Genomic DNA, 16,158 nt, shown 5'->3' on the forward strand with positions numbered 1-16,158 from the left:
GGATTTTGAGAAATTAACATTTAAAAAAAGATATATATCTGTAACAGCGGACTGGGCAGCTCCCGGTTCGCGGACCGGGGCGCGTACCAAAACTTCGCGTAGCGAAGCTGATTGGTTATCCGGCGTCTGTAAACATTCCAAACAGTCCGGACCGGCCGCCATCTTGTCTCTCGGTAGGATTGAGAGACAAGAGGAGGCCAAAACAAAGGGGGAAATAACCATAAGGGGGCATAGTAGATCCTCCCTGACCCCTTAGGTTTAATGTGGAGGCTTTAAAAAATTTTTTTTGTTTTTTTGCGTGGGTAGCGCCCGGTACGCGAACCGGGAAGCGTTCTGGGCAGCGTACTGCAATGAAAAATGAATGATAGACTTTTCAAATGCAGTATGTTAATTGATTGTTGGTTTTGTTGATTATTTTTTATTTTTTTTTATTTTTTAAGCATTTTTTATTGTGTTTCATAATTTATTAAACTTTCTAACATTTCATTGTCAGAAATTTCAAAATTATCATGGAATATACATTGTAGTCTCTGAGGTTGTAAAATGTCCTCATTTGCAAGGAGGTTATCTACTGCTTGTACACATTGCAGTAGTTCTTGGTCCCAAGTTTCATCCATAAATTCAATCTCATTTGGATCAATGATTTCTGTGTTGGACTCTGGAAGGACAATTTCAAATGAAATTTTTTGTTCGCTTTCCATTTTCCCTGAAATTTGCATAAAAAAAATATATATTAGTAGAGGTAGGGCACTGTTGGGATTAATTTTAGATAGGCAGTTTTTAACAGTGAATTTATCTTTGGGCAGTGTATAGTATCAGAGTGGAAGTAGGAATATAAAAAATTGTATCTAAATTTATAAGTACTACAGAGGGATAGTATATAACTAACAGAAAAAGTTTGCCATATTAACTTAAAGTGCACAATATACTTCAGTTTTAAAAATAACAACTTACCTTTAAAAAGAAGTTGAAGTTATTAATGAAAATCCTATTGAAATGTACACCAGGAAGTAGTAGTCAAAATGGCTGTGTTTCCTTCTCTTCCTTTATATATATTCGGGTACATAACCAATCAAATGTCAGGTAAAAAAAGTAGAAAATGAAAGTAACATTTTAATTGGTTGTCAATTCCAACACTTCAGATGTGTTTTGTGAAGTAATTTACCTCACGGTATTTAGAGAGGTCTACAGGCTAAATGGCTAAATGGAATTCCAATCAAATTTGTGAAAATGGTAGGGATTGGTATGTAGTATGAGCTAATCTATATTTGGTGAAATTGTCTCAAGTGGCTTTTGTGTGAACTACTTTCCCACCTTTTTTGATGGTGCGCTTCCCAGGGAGCGACCCGGTACGCGAACCGTTGAGCGCCCCGGTTCGCGGACCTTAAGCGTTCCAGGAGTCCACCATTTTGTGTTTCGGTCGAATTAAGATACAAGATGGAGGGCAAATAATGTTCAGAATGGGTAGAAGGGGGCACGGTAGAGTTATCTTGACCCCCTAGGTTTTCTGAGGGTGGCTGAGGAGGCTTATATGTGCGAAAAAAAAACATTTTCAAAAAAAATTTCGCGAGGTTAGCTCCCGGTTCGCGTACCGGGTAGCGGCCCCGGTAGCGTATTTTGTTGAAAATTAGTGAAAAATGTTAGAGTTAAATAATAATTGTGAGTTATCAGATGTAGGGTAGCTCTGAGAAGAGCTTTTGGGTTTATGGTACATTTAGGGTACTTATAAGTAGGTACCAATGCACATTCTTAAATTCAGAGTGAAAATTCTGTTGCCCTCATCTGAGAAGTGAACTCCATCTCCTCTGTAGATATCTTGCATGTAGTAACGCAAGTTATTGTTGTACAGGGAGCCCATTCCATGGTCTCTCATGTAAGCTGAAACAGATTTGTTTACATGCTTCCTCGATTTCTCAATTTGTGGACAAAATTGGTTTGACCACCTCCATTTCTGTCTTTGGCATATATTTGAATATACCAAGGCAGTCTGAGGAAAAAGTGCCATCAATTGCTCAAAGGTGTCCTTTAAAAGCATTTCCAGACCTACCCCAGTCAAAGTGCCCAAGTCATTACCTCCACAGTGCACAATTAACAGGTCAGGTTTGGGCAAATGCATAAAGGTTTTCACCAATGGTATCAATTGGTGACATTTTAATCCTCTGTGGCCAAACCACTTAATTTCCACATCTTGTAAATTGAGGTTAGGTAAATTCCTGCTTTCAACGTACCTTTGAGCCCAGTGAATATAACTATGACCAACAATCCAGACAGAAAACATGGTGAGAGAAGGTTCTCCTGCAGTCAGATGAAGTGTGGCAATGAAATGGCAGTTGAAAAAATGAGAGTTTGAAATGAAAAAAACTGTGGAGTTTCTGTGTACATGAAGCAGTAACAGTGATTGGTGGATTTTGATTGCTGAAAACAAAAAGTTAGGGTGCACGGATGTGTTCTTTGAAAGATGTATTTTGAGTGGTCAATAAAAAGTCATTAAATGAAAGAATGCACTGGATATGCAGGTGCACTGAGAGTTCAGAGTTCAATTGCAACATTGTTGTGTGAACTTGCAAACAACAGAGTTCTTCCAGGAGGTGGTTGCCATGCAGATAAAGCAGAAAGGGCAGAGGGGGGATGGGTTTTCATTTGAAAAAAGTGAGGGAAGACTTTTGATTGGGTGACATGAGAGATATGTGTGAAGAATTACAGCATTTCTGTGCTTTTCATAGCTGCAGACTCTGGAGTGCATACCTTTTGCTCTGCTGCAGACAAATTGGTGTGTTTCTGAGACTGTTTTCAAACTCAAAGTATTTGCTAAGGTGAGAAAATATTTCTTTACTTTAGATAGAGAATAGTGTGCTTTAAGGAGAAAATTATGATTTATGTGGCGCAAATTGCTTGTAAATATGCTCTCACGTGTGTGTGGAAAATTTTGATTTTGAATGTTTGTGTTACATAGCCATGTTAAAAGTGACCCAACCATGCTGGAAAGGCAATCAAAAAATGCTTTCATGTGTTTTATTGACATTTTAAGTCATTTTCCCATGTGCAGTGTTTAGAAATTATGATTTGAAAATCGTTTTTGGGGAAAAGGAATTGTTTTTAAAATCATGACAAGGAGATAATGGTGTATACTTCTTTATAAGGCTATTGACTGTCCCTGATGTTATTTTTCTCATTTTAGTGTAAGACCTTTCTCTGTGGCGCAAATTGCTTGTAAATATGCTCCCACATGTGCATGGAAAATTTAGAGTTTGAATGTTTGTGTTACATAGCCATGTTAAAAGTGACCCTACCATGCAGGGAAGCCAATCAAAAAACGCATTTATGTGTCTTAAGGACATTTTAAGTCATTTTCCCATGTGCAGTTTTTAGAAATTATGATTTGAAAATCGTTTTTGGGGAAAAGGAATTGTTTTTAAAATCATGACAAGGACATAATGGTGTATGCTTCTTTATAAGGCAATTGACTGTCCCTGATGTTATTTTTCTCATTTTAGTGTAAGACCTTTCTCTGTGGCGCAAATTGCTTGTAAATATGCTTCCACGTGTGCATGGAAAATTTTGATTTTGAATGTTTGTGTTACATAGCCATGTTAAAAGTGACCCAACCATGCTCGAAAGGCAATCAAAAAACGCTTTCATGTGTTTTAATGACATTTTAAGTCATTTTCCCATGTGCAGTGTTTAGAAATTATGATTTGAAAAACGTTTTTGGGGAAAAGGAATTGTTTTTAAAATCATGACAAGGACATAATGGTGTATGCTTCTTTATAAGGCAATTGACTGTCCCTGATGTTATTTTTCTCATTTTAGTGTAAGACCTTTCTCTGTGGCGCAAATTGCTTGTAAATATGCTCCCACATGTGCATGGAAAATTTAGATTTTGAATGTTTGTGTTACATAGCCATGTTAAAAGTGACCCTACCATGCAGGAAAGCCAATCAAAAAACGCTTTTATGTGTCTTAAGGACAATTTAAGTAATTTTCCCATGTGTAGTGTTTTGAAGTTATGATTTGAAAATCGTTGTTGAGGTAAAGGAATGTTGTTAAAATTTATGTGCGCCATATGACCCCAAATTTCTTTTTCAGGGGTGCAGCAGGGTGTTCTTGAGATACCCCTGCACGCTTGAAAAAAATCCTATTTTGTGATGAGCTAATTGCTAATCACAAATTGCAACCTTCATTCCTATGAGCCTCCTAGCCCATGGAAATGAATGGTTAATTTGCAATTAGCAATTTGCTCATTGCAAATTAGGAATAGTAAAGAATTGCTATTTATTCCTTAAAATTTGCTATTTAGGAAATGCAAAATAGTTTGATGGTACATATGGTGGTTCATCTGTAACAAGATAAGAAGCTTAGGGATACATTTATGATGACTAGCGCAATAAAGTGCACATTACTTACTTCATTGGTAGGCCTTTACATGTATTATCTCCTCTGTATTCTTCATCAAGCGTAACTTTAATCTGCAATCCTGAGTAGGCCTCACCTTAAACAAACCTCTGGATAGGACACACTTTATTGTCATCCTGGATTAATCATTTAAAATGGTAGGGACAGATTTATGATAGGTGTATGCCTCTTTTGTGCCACTGTGCGTCACTTTTATGATGCAGCGGTGGTGCAAAAGATTTGCTATGAGGCGACAACATTACAAATTGATGCATTTAGGCAGATATGTCATGGTGTAAAAAAAACGTACCACATAAAACCCAAGCAGCAGTGATGCAAAAGATGCACCATGCCGCAAGACAGGCCTCACTTGGGGCCATATGTATGAAGGTAATTAGCATTTGCAAAGATCAAAATTCTACGAATTTCGGCCTTTGTTAATGTTAATTAGACAAATGGTATGTATCAAACAAGTTTGATGCAAAATAAGGAGTAGCAAAATTTGCTATTCCTTATTTTGCAATTGCACTGAAGGATTTGCAAATTTTGTGATTCCTTAAATGCAATGTATCAAACAAAAAATATGTAAAAAATGACATTAAGGATTTGGAAACTATTGTGGTAAATTGGTGGTAATTTGTGAATTCTTTTCAAAAAGCTTTTTTTCAAAAAAACAAAAGGTGCCATATGACGCCAACACATGCCCTTAGGGCATGTATGTGTGCCATATGCCCCCAATTTTCTTTTTCAGGGGTGCAGCAGGGTGTTCTTGAGACACCCCTTCACCCTTGGAAAAATTCCTAATTTGTGATGAGCAAAATGGTAATCGCAAATTAAACCTTCATTCCTATGAGCCTCCTAGCCCATGGAAATGAATGGGTAACTTGCAATTAGCAATTTGCTCATCGCAAATTAGGAATGGTAAAGAATCGCTATTTATTCCTTAAAATTCGCTATTTAGGAAATGTAAAATATTTTGATGATACATATGGCAGTTCATCTCTAACAAGATAAGAAGCTTAGGGATACATTTATGATGACTGGCGCATCACCAGGGATGTGACAGTCATCCTGCGCCGCTGTTCCGCCACCCATGGTGTGCTGCATTTACAATGCGGCGCAGCATGGGGCAAAAATGGCACAGATGCGTGACGCATATGTGCCGTAAAGGTGGCGCATTGCTGGAGTTGTATTGCAAGTGCGATGCAGCTCCAGCAAGGCTCAGGGGTGCCGCATCTCCACAATGCTGCGTCAAGACCTATGCCAGCTTCAAGCAGGCGCAGGGTTTTGACGCAGCTTTCTCCTATCTGATTGTAAATGCGGCACACCATGGGTGGCAGAGCAGTGGTGCACGTTAACTGGTGCATGCCTGGGGATGTGCCATTTAATATAAATCTGCCCCTTTACATTTAAGTATGTGCAGGGGACACAGAGTCGGTGAGGCTTATCCAAGGTTAAGAAGAGATGAGTCCTGTTCAGTGAATAATTAGACATAGGCTTCACCTGCTCAGCATTGCTGGACATGGCTAAATAATAGCTGCTAAATGTTAATCTTGTTAAACAATTTTACTAATATAATCTCTGAGATTTGTCTCTTACTCTGCAACATCTCATTGTTGTTATCTTTCTTTAAAGATAAAGACAACCTCAACATGAGCGACAATCTGCAATCAGTTGATTTTGACCTCATCATTGAACTTGTAATTGAAACATCAGTGGATGTTGATCCTTTGGATGATTTAAATCCTGAGGATGAAGAAGAGCGTGATGAGGATGCAGATTTGTCCGAACTATATGATATAGGATGGGAAGCTGACCTGCTTGAGCCTTTGGAAATATAAACATTTATTTTTAAAATTTATAATTAATAAAAAGTAAAAAGGTAAACCGTTTAATTTAAAAATAAAGACACCTTCAAAAACAGGTTATGTGTAGTGTCTTCAATAAAATATTAAAATATGTTCATAAAATTAGATCAGATTCACATATAAAATAGCATAGATTCTTTTCTGGTATTTTTGTATTGTAAGATTGCCAATGACTAAAAAATCTTCAAATTAAAATGTCAAGTAGTGTGTTAAGTTTTTGATCACTGTTACTGATTTACTGTTTGGTAATAATGTTTATTAACATTTTTTATTATATTTTTCCTCAGATTCAACTGCAGATCATTTCAAGATTTTACCATGCCTACAATACAAAGACAGATTAAGGCTGCAAAACGTCAAAGACAGCAGGTGAAAACAAAAACCCAGCAGTCCTCTAACAAAAAGATTTCTCAAGCCACGAAGAAAGCACCGGGTAAGAGCTCTAAATATTTCATAAGAAATATTTGTAATAAAAAAAATATTACTACAGAAAATGTTTCAGTCCATAACACGAGAAGGAAATCAAATGGAAAGAAAAGGACAATGAAAAATGTTACTGCTAGAGCAAGAGATAAATCTGTGCATGATAGTAGAAGGAAACAACAGTTTAGGGAGATTCGTAAACGAATGTTCCGCAACAGGATAATTGGCAATTTGTTAAAAAATATTAAGAAAGGTCAACAGAAACTAGTTTTTTATAAGAGAAAAAAAAAAGTTGAGAAAGTTATTGATCAGGCATTTGAAATTAAACGTAAGTTATTTATTTTGATAATCAATAGAATTAGGAAGCTAAACAAGGCAATTTTTGATTTCAAAGGAAATAGTAGATGGAAGAGAATAGTTAATCGTAGTAATTTTTGTGAAGTTTTTTCTGGAGAATGGATGCATAGTTCAAGCTCTGAGGCATTTTTTAATGAGGAGAGTTATTTCCAGGATAATGATTTGGTGCATGCAGTTGACACCAGTGGTCGTGCTTATAAAGTGAAAGATGGTTGTCCAGTTGAAAAAGAAAAACTTGTGACAACAGAGGCAGAAGAGGTGTTAGGTAATGAGGTTTTAGGAAGACGTGCTAAGGGTCCTGTGTACACCTGGAAGTGTAGTAGTATTTGCAGTGTGCGACAGGATTCCATCAATTTGCTTTGTGATTTTGTACGGTCATTTAACAAAAAAAGTTTGAAGCAGAAAATGATGTTGTTGCAAGAATTAGATCCTTGCAGAGTAAGAGAAGTGACAGGTTTGCATGGTCATTCACTGGCTTGTCTTTCCAGGAGAGTATGCCAGAGTGTTTTTCATCATTTCAGGATGCTAGCAGTGCATCATAACAAAGTGAGGAAATTAGTTAGAATGTTGTATTATGCTAAGAGTCCAGCAATTATGCTGAAACAATTATGCGCTGCTCTTTTGCATGGTTCTGAAATAGATGTGAAGAATATGTGTGAAGAAATTGAGTTTTGTTACTTTGGAAGTAAAGAGGAGAATGTTGAAATTGAGCAAGAAGTAGAGGGTCATGTGGAAGATAGTGTACAGGTTTCCAGTACAGATAATTTCCAGAGGGAAATTGCGACGTTTGAGGTGAAATCAAGTGAGAGGCCTAATTTCACTTGTGTGTGTTGTCGACGCACTTATTATAAGAATCAGACTAAGTTAGTGGATTTATATGCAAAAAGTGAAAGGGAAAATAATAGTGAATGGAAGGATTTTGCAACATACTTGATGGTAGAAAATTGTTTTGATTTGGGATTGGATCAACGTGTGTGTACTTATTGTTGTAACAAATTAAAACAAAACCAGATGCCTGCTAGAGCAGTTCATAATAATCTGGAATTGGTTGAGATTCCTTCTGAATTGAAGGACTTAAATACTTATGAATCTATTTTGATTCAAAGTATCCATCCCTTTCAGGCTATTGTAAGAATGGAGCCAAAGACAGGGAAATTGCCTCCATCAGATTTACAGAGAGGATTAAAGGGAAGAGTTGTTTATTTGCCTCTAGATTTCAAGAAAAACATTAACACAATTGGAGTAGAAAAAGTGGAAGAGGAACCTCTGGTTATCTTAGTTAATGGGGTTCCGACAAAGAATAAGAAAATATGGCAAGATTTAGTAGATGTTAGGAAAGTTAAAAAGGCAACATTGTATTTGAAAAAAAATAATAAATACTATAAGAATGTATATGTTGCAGAAGAGGAAGTAAGTGAGGAAGAGGATAGCGATTTGTGTGCTGGTCAAATTGAGAAAGTAGAACCCTCTACTAGTGAAGAAATATATGAACATTATAGTGTTCATCCTTTGCATTCCAAGGAAGTCATGGGGAATGCTATTGAGTTGTTTCAAATGAAACAAGCCAAAGGGAGTCCCATTAGTGTTTGGGAGGAAAGTTTGGAAGCTCGGTGTTTCCCACAGCTTTTTCCAACAGGTCAGGGAGGAAGATATGATGAGCGACCTCATCAAATTCCTGCTTCTGAATACCGGACTTTGCGATTGTATGCAGGAGATGCTAGGTTTCGACAATGCATTCCCTATTTGTTTCATCTCCTGTTTGAAAGCGATCTGTCTGGACTGTCATATGCAGTGAACCACATCTTGAAAAGTGGTATACACATGCAAAACATCTCGGCAAGTGACTTTATGGATAAAGTCAATGTCCAAGATAGTATTTTGGATTCTCACCTGATTAATCTCATGGCGTGTCAGCGTGGTACTAATGAGTACTGGTACCGTCGTCATGGTGATTTAAAATGTATGCTGAGGAACTTAGGTACTCCCACATGGTTCCTCACTCTGAGCTGTGCCGAGTATGGCTGGGAAGACTTACTTGAATTTCTACGAGAGGCAAATGCTAACGTAGATAACATCGAATTCAAGACACCCGGAGAACTGTGCTCTTTGGATCCAGTCAATGTATGTAGGTACTTCAATCATAGATTTGAAGCTATGATGTCTTTCATCATGAATAAGAAGAATCCACCTCTTGGAGAGGTGTTGGATTTCTTCTGGAGAAAGGAGTACCAAGCAAGAGGTGCTCCTCATATACATATGTTGCTGTGGATCAAGGATGCACCTAAATTTGGAACGGATCCAGAAGACTCAGTGATGAGTTTCATCCAACAGTATTCTACGTGTGCTGTTCCAAACGCAAAGGAGAAGAAAAGCCTAAGAGAAAAAGTTCTGCGTTTCCAAAGCCATCGATGTGGAAAGTACTGCCGACGTAAATTCCGAAACAAAGACAAGTTCTACACCAAATGTCGTTTCGGCTTTCCACGACCGGTGATTTCTAAAGGAAGAGTAAACAGTTTGATGTCTTCGCTGCGACACAATGTGATGAAGAAATCACCTAAAAACACATACAATTTGAAGAGGAACGAAGAGTCCAAGTACATCAACGACTACAACCCGGTGATTTTGTCCATGTGGAATGCTAACATGGATATACAGTTTGTGGCTGATAACTGTATGGCTGTGGCTCGGTATGTGACGTCTTACATCACCAAAAAAGAGAAGACAGAATTGAAGGATATGTGGGAGGACATTTCCCATGAAAAGAGCCTCAGCAAGAAGTTGTACAGTTTCAGTCTGAAGATGTTGTCGCATCGAGAAATCGGAGCGTACGAATGTTCTGACCGGTTGTCTTCAGCAAGTCTCTATGCCAAGTCCAGGAGTATCGTTTGGGCGAGTCTTGGTCTTGCTGCAACGCGTAATCGAGTTCTCAAACCTGTGCGGGAAATTGAGTATTTGGCGGAAAAGGAGCCAAACAGTACCGACATTTTGAAGACAAACATGTTGGATACATATTATCCAAATCGAAGCAGTCACCTCGAGAATGTTTGTCTGTATGAGGTTCTGCAAAATTACATATTCAAGAGGAACATCAAAGAAGATACTGAGAAAGGAGTGTATGCTGTAATAGGAAGTGAGGGATGTCTGGTCAAGCAAAGAAAATGCCACTTGATAAACCATCGAAAATTGAGTGGCGAATCTCCTGAAAAAAAGGAGTTTTTCTATTTAGCACTTTTGCAACTTTTCAAGCCTTGGCGTGCAGAAGAGGAACTGCTTGGAGATTTCCTCTGTTACGAAGACTCTTTCAATGCCGCCAAGGAGACCATAGAATGTCCTGCTTTTCCCAAATATGTAGAAATGTTGAATGCGGAAATTGAGCAGGAAGCAACAATTGCAGCCGAGATTGCCAGAGACAGTTCTCAGGACAGTCAGAGTTCTGCTTCATTGAGTCAGGATCCACTAGGAGGACCTCTTATCGAAAATGAAGCTGCCACTGCTATGAATGAAGTGGAAAGAGCCATGGCACATGCTCAAGAGGATGCGGTTAACTTAGAAGAGTTGGAAAGGCAACTCAACGTTGAGCATAGGAAAATATATGACGAAGTTACCATGCAAATTGATCATGGATTAAGTCATGATAAGAAAGAGTGCTCATGTATGTCGTTGAAGCCTGTCCGACTGTACGTGAGTGGAGAAGCGGGAACTGGAAAAAGTTTCCTCATTAAAGCAATTTCATGCTATTTGCAGGAAAAGACAGAGTCATCGCTGTCTTGTGTTGTCACTGCTCCAACTGGACTGGCAGCACATAATATTAAAGGGATTACTTTACATCGTTTACTGATGCTGCCAGTGGAGCATGACAACAAATTAGAATATCACAAGCTATCTGGAGATGCTTGTTTTGAAGTTTCAAGAATCTTGAGGAAAATGAAACTTCTTATCATTGACGAAGTAAGCATGGTTTCCAATGTCATGCTTGCCTTTGTGCATTTGAGGATGCAAGAAGTTCTCAAAACAGAGTATGATGTGTTATTTGGTGGCAAACACATCATTGTTTTCGGAGATCTTTTGCAGCTGACACCAGTGAAAGGGCAACCTGTGTTCAAAATGCTCACGCATGAAGATACCAGGAAGTGCCTAGGCAGCATTGGCAACGTCAATATATGGTTAAACTTCAATTATGCTGAACTGCATGAAAATATGCGTCAGGCGAAGGATGAAGTTTACAAGACTATTCTACAAGATGTTAGAATTGGAAAAGTGACCGAGCATGGGAAAGAAGCTTTACATGCACGATTACTGTCAAATTTATATCCAGAACAAGATGTTGTGCCTGAGAATATTTTTCAGAAAATTACTGAAAAGAAATCTGGAATATGTTTGATGCCAACTCTTGCAGAATGTGCCAAATTTAACAACAAAATGTTGCATTTAGAAAAGGAAGAGATTGTGAAACTGGAAGCTATTGATAGAGTAGAGCATATGGGATCAACAATTATTTTGTCTGAGAATCTGAAAACAAAATTGGATTCATTAGAGAAGAGTATATCTAAAACTGCAGGTTTTGAAAAGACTCTGAATGTGTGCTTGAACTGCCGTATAATTTTAAGAAGGAATTTACATGTTGAAAGAGGTCTGGTAAATGGATCAATGGGTAATGTTGTTGATTTTGTGAAATACAGAAATAGAGATGGAATTGAATTTTTAAAAATTAAATTTGATGGCATTGAGGAAGTACAGCTAATTGCTCGTTGTTCTGCTAGATTTTTGCTTGTAAAAGACTTATATGTTCGCCGTAAGCAGTTTCCTGTTTGCTTGGCATATGCGGTGACAATCCATAAATCGCAAGGTTTAAGTGTAGACAGTGCATTGGTGAATATTGGCAGTTCTGTGTTCAAGGAGGGTATGGCATATGTGGCATTGTCACGAGTTAGAACTTTATCGGGATTGTACTTGATTGAGTGTGATGTCACAAACATTTGTGCAGATCTAGATTGTGTTAAGGAATACAATAGGTTAAGAAGAGAGTATGCGCCACATTTGCCTCAGTTTCCTTTGTTTGAGAAACGTCTGGTAGGCCGGAAACGAAGAAATGAGAACAATACTGGGGAGGTTATAGCAAAAAGACAAAAAGTGAATGAACCTAAAATTACAAGCAGAAACAAAAAGGATTCTGTTGAAGATGTTGTTGGTTTTCAGTTTGAAAACAGTTCTGGTGTCAACTGATATGCTAATGTAGTAATTAATGTTTTGTTTTCTCTAAAAAATGTAAAAGAAGAGATTGTGGTCAATTCTGATCAAAGATTTTGCGGTTTGTTAAATTCTGTGTTAGAGAAATGTACCACTGATAGAAGAAACATAGAAAGTGTGTCTGAAATTCGAAATCTGTTAGACAGATGTTCAGGCCAAACACAATTCTCTCAAAATATTCAGCAAGATTGTCAGGAGTTTTTAATGTATATGCTTGATGTATTACATGCTGAAGGTGTAGATGTAGATCAGCTGTTTGGGCTTTCTTATCAATGGCAGCATGACTGCGAGAACTGTATGATATCAAGTACTACTAGTGTAGACTCAGAAAGATTTATATATTTAACTTTGCCAGACAGTAAATCAGTCTCCTTTAATAAGCTAGTAAAAGCTGCTAATCACAACATGGAGTGTAGCCAATGTAAATCTGAAATGATGTCCACATTATTTATACGAACATATGGCCAGTACGTCATTTTAATGTTCCAACGATGTAGGCCTGATGGAACAAAATTGACAACTTTAATAAAATTTTTTGTAGCTTCGCAGTTGTCAATATCAGGAAGGACTTTTGTAACTACAGCAATTATATATCATGACGGCCCTTCAATATCATCAGGACATTACACAGCTTATTTAAAGTCTAGAAATGGCTGGTCATTCTGCAATGATTCTGTTTTAATTTTCAAAAAAAAATTGCCGTATGACCTTAAAAACTCTTACCTGGTGTTTTTAAAACCAAAATTTTAGGGAAATAATCTCGGGATGTGCTCTGTGGAATTTCAAGAAGTTCTAATGGCTCCTACACAATTTGGCCTTGAGGATAAGTGTAGTTCAGAGACACAACTTCTAATCATAGGACTGGACATCATGGAGATATATGTGCACTTTGAATGAGTTCAGAAAAACTGTTTCTTTTTATAAGCTAATTGAAGCAGCCAATCAAAACATGGAGTAGAGGGAATGTAAGTCTGCAATGCTGTCTACTGTTTTACATTGCTTTGTGATTAAAAGTGATGTAGAGAATTAAATAATTGTTGTAGTCATAGAGGTAGTGTAAGTCTGCTTCATATTAAGCAGTATCAGTGTCATAGGAAATGTAGAACATGACTGAGCAAGAAGGGGAAGATATTACTATTCCAGGATTGTGAAAATGATCTTCAACATTTTAATTCTGAAAGTTGCGGGAATGCCAAATGATGGGATTGGCTAACAAGAAATCCAAGAGTTATACATGGCTCTGACAAGATTTGGCCTTGTGGAATCTTGTGGTAGAGAGCAAGAAGTCATTTATTGTATGTAACATGTTTTTAAAAACGATGGAGATTTTCTTTCAGAAAGTGGCGGGCTGAAAGTAATAACAGCACAAAAGAGTGTAAGCTATTCATAGGACATCCTTGGACGTCATGGAAAGTAAGTTAACTTTAAGGAGTTCTGATTTTTGATTTCTGATGTTGTATGGGTTTTTTAAACACAATCATTTTGATTGTGTTTTTTTTTCCCCGCTGTTACATGATGAATACCTTCAAGTCACTGTTTTTAGTGAATTTTGATACATTCTGAGAACAGCAAAAATAAACCATTTAACATGTATAATTAATTCTGTACTGTTTGCATTTATGATGTATATGTAGAACTGTGTAGGAGGCATGGAGAAGGTGAGGCTTCTGTAAGTGTCAAAGTTGTTGCATGCAGTGCTGCACTTCTGCGTATTCTTTGATATGCTAGACTACATCTGCACAATGAGATACCTAAGCAAAGGAAACACAAGTGATGTGATTGTGAAATGAGCAAAATAAATTGCATGTATTTCAATTACATCACGTGTGTTTCCTATCATTACGAATCACATTGTGCAGATCAAGTTTAGGTCTGTCCAGGGAAACATAGGAGGTTTGGACTTTGTTGAAGATTGCAGTGGACATGACTCACTTCATTGGTAGACCTTCACATGTATTATGTCCTCTATTCTCTTCAACAACTCGAAATTTCATCTGCAACCCTGAGTAGGCCTCACCTGAAACAAAACTCTGGATAGTAGACATCTTATTGGCATCCTGAAGCAATTATTTTAAATTTTAGTGTCTTGCGACACTTTTCTGAGACAACAGCAATGCAAAAGATGCACCATGTTTTAAGATAGGCCTCACTTCATCTGCATCAAGATAGTGTTAGTTTAAAATGTATATCTTTAGGACTGTGTAGCTTCTGTAAGTGTCAAAGTTATTGAAAAACTGTTTGTCCTTCAATCTTTGCCCTTGTCTTTTGTAATTTTTTAATACATGTTTTTATATTTTTCAAATGTTTGTTCTCTCTTTCACAGATTGAAAGTATAAAAATAAAAAGTGAGGAATTTAACGACAATTATAAGGTAAGTATTTTGTACTCTTTTCGTTACATTTCTATCACATTGAACTACTATTAGTTCCACTGCTTCATTTCTTTAATCCTCAGTTTCCTGCCTTTGCTACTTCCCTCATTCCTTTCTCTATTACCTACTTACTCAACTCCTTCCACTCTTTTTCTCAGTCCCTCTCTTCTCATAGTTCCTCACTCTTGTTCACTCACTCCGTCTCTATTACTCTTAGTGTCTTTGACTGATCACTGTATCACTATTTGTTCATAATGCTTTCTCTGTGTAGTTGAAGCACACTAAGGGGCATATTATGAATGCAGCCAATAAAATTATTGCTCTTTTTATTGGCAGAAAACTGGTGCAAAAGCGGCTTTAGCGGCAGTTTTCTGCCACAAAAGCAGCTTTAGCGACACATTTCTGCCGATAAAAGCTGCAAAACTTTTATTGCCTATGTTGATAATATGCCCCTATGTTATTTACATTAGGGCTATATTGTCCAGTATAACAATCAAAATTGCTCTCCAAAGACACCAGGCAAAGCAGACGCTCCCTCAAACAGATCACCAAGCGCAATTTACCCTACTTACAATCTAGCCTGTTCTCTGTCGAGACTTTAGCAATCTTTAGAGCACAAGATAAGATTTTTTTACATGGAAGAGCCATACGTATTGCAATTCTACTTAACAAACAAGCATTGGCATAGACAATAGGTCTCGCCTTTGGGACCTTATACGTGTTTAGCCATGCAACAGTTGATGTTGCTGCACCAAGGATATTATGCTGCATAACTAAATACTTAGAAGGTCCCAAAGTCGATACCTATTGGCTATGCCAATGCTTGTTTTTCTTTCACTTCGTTATCTATTTTGTTTTTCACAATTATACCCTCTTCTGTCTGTTCTTTGGTAAATAGATCTATTAAACAGTATCTCTTCTTTACTCCCTATAGCTGTCTTTCTTGAAACATCACTCTCTGTTTACTTTCCTTATACTTACTCTTTTTTTAAAAAAAAAATTTTTTTTTGGTTAGCTCCCGGTCCGCGTACCGGGAAGCTAACCCGGGAGCGAACCAAAAGAAAGAGAGCTTGCCAGAGTGCTAAACATTGTAGCAATTTTTTTGGAAAGGGAAGGTAGTTCTGAAAAGAACTTTTTTTTTATATTTTTGTTGTTTTATATTTTTTTTGTATTTTTTGAACATTTTTTGTTTTTTTTGTATTTTTTGAACGATTTTATATTTTTTTTGGTTTTTTTGGGGGGGGGGGAAACAACAAAAAACAGGCGTTGAAAAGGGCTCAACAGGAGCAAAAAAAAATTACTGGGGGCGGTTAGGGCAATCATGGTGTTCATACGCCAGGTTCAGTGCATTGATGCTCATGTTGCCACAAGCTAATAATGCACGACAGCGCATACATAAGTGTATCATGTTCCCAAAATTGGGTTGGATATTTGGCACAGTTTCCCGTGCCTCCTCTGGTGATAAAGAAACCGATGTTGCTGGTCTCGTCACAGGAGTTG

The sequence above is a fragment of the Lissotriton helveticus genome, chromosome 2_1, assembly GCF_964261635.1.
Source record: "Lissotriton helveticus chromosome 2_1, aLisHel1.1, whole genome shotgun sequence".
Taxonomy (NCBI): Eukaryota; Metazoa; Chordata; class Amphibia; order Caudata; family Salamandridae; genus Lissotriton; species Lissotriton helveticus.